The sequence below is a fragment of the Pinus tabuliformis genome, chromosome 3_2 (genome assembly GCF_031772625.1).
Source record: "Pinus tabuliformis cultivar Carrire ecotype Pingquan chromosome 3_2, CPIR1, whole genome shotgun sequence".
Taxonomy (NCBI): Eukaryota; Viridiplantae; Streptophyta; class Pinopsida; order Pinales; family Pinaceae; genus Pinus; species Pinus tabuliformis.
The window spans coordinates 1,037,803,615-1,037,805,283 of NC_142302.1; the positions used below are offsets into that span (position 1 = coordinate 1,037,803,615).

The following is a 1,669-nucleotide window of genomic DNA, read 5'->3' on the forward strand; positions in this document are numbered from 1 at the left end:
TTATAACTCTTAATCATTTTTTATGGCATTCGATTAATTTCCAATCAAATAACATAAATATTAAATTCTCTCATGGTTCTTCGCATCTCATTTTACAAACAAGCCAGATCTAACTTTTTTATGCTTATATCCTTTTCACAATGTTTTAGTATGCCATATGCAAAAACTAGTTTTTTAAACATTCCAAGTTAGTGATAAAAATGGTAAACTTTCTCCGCACTACTAGAATATTTCATAATTTAAATATATCTAAGAAGCTTAAACGCGGTGGAATCTTCATTGTAATGACCCAGTTTGAAATCAGAAAGGAATGCGATTGCTTTACCATGGTTATGTAACCATATGTCTTGCATATTACGTTTGCAACGGGCCTACCTGGAAAGAGATATCCTATGATATACTCATTTAATATCTTCATCCCCGGCGTCTGCCGCAAGAATATAAATAAATTCATCAACTCCATTATAAACACTAATTGTATTTACAAAACCGATTAAAGAGAAGCTAAGTGCTGTACAGATCATATAGTAATCGCTGCGTGTGTGATTGATTTATTAATTGGTTAACATTTCTATTTAACGCCTCATTGATTGGTTAACATTTCTATTTTGCTATCATCACATGCGTGGGATCTACCTCTGTTCAAATTCATCATTTAATTGCGGAGGTCTCATCTTTATTCAAATTAATCATTTTAATGATGGGATTGCATTTTCATTTTTATCATTAGAGTTTCGTTGAAAACATATAAAAACCATAGTTTAAACACGTTCGATTTATTTAATTATTTATTTTTATCAAATAGAACTTTAACAAAAACTTTGCCTGATTTGTTTATTAAACCTTTGAATTTGATTTAAGAAAATTTAAAATATTTTATTTCAATAAGTGAGAACCTCTTTGTGGCCAGTATATTCAAGAATGGTGACATTTCAGTTTTATATTCCTGAAACATATCTTTATAAAAAAATCTTTATCATCATTTTTATTATGTCTTTTTGGAGACGTTATGTAAAATTGGAAGGATAGAGAGAAGCTTAGCATGGCCGATTAACATGGCCTTTGCTCAAGTATTTCGCACACAAATTGAGAAAAATGGCCTTTTTCTAAGTATTTTTCAGGCAAATTGAAAAAGTCCAACTTTTTAACCTATCAATTTTATCATATCAAATTCTAAAATATTTTCAAAATCTTTAATTAAATTACAATTCATCCTTTATCATCTTTATTAAAAAATGTTCACTATTCAATTTTATACCCATGAAACAAGTTCGATTAAAAAGTAAATTAATTTAACATTCATGGAAATTTAACATATATCTTTGTTAAAAAATCCCTCCGTATATATGTTCATTACAGTTTGCTCAGTTTACGTCCGTTACAAATTTGGACATTCAATGAGTATGTAGTAAATTCAATAATCTTACCCTAAGTGAATTTAATTCTCTTAATAATAATAATAGATATACAAAATCCGTAATGGATATAAAGATAATATAATGATTGATTTTTAAAATTATTTAATGTTATTTATTATAAAGGTAATTTTTTTTGAAATTGAATTATTCAGATTATAAATAAGCTATGCTGTATTAGATTATAAATGAGCTATGTTATATTATATTATGAAAACTATAAAATTTATGTTGTGCTCTAAAATATTATGTGA

General features: G+C 26.8%; 1 pseudogene; it reads left to right on the forward strand.

Annotated features, from left to right (window-relative positions):
• Window positions 1–992: 992 nt before the first annotated feature.
• Window positions 993–1,108, forward strand: LOC149184140 (U6 spliceosomal RNA; annotated as a pseudogene).
• The last annotated feature ends 561 nt before the right edge of the window (window positions 1,109–1,669 follow it).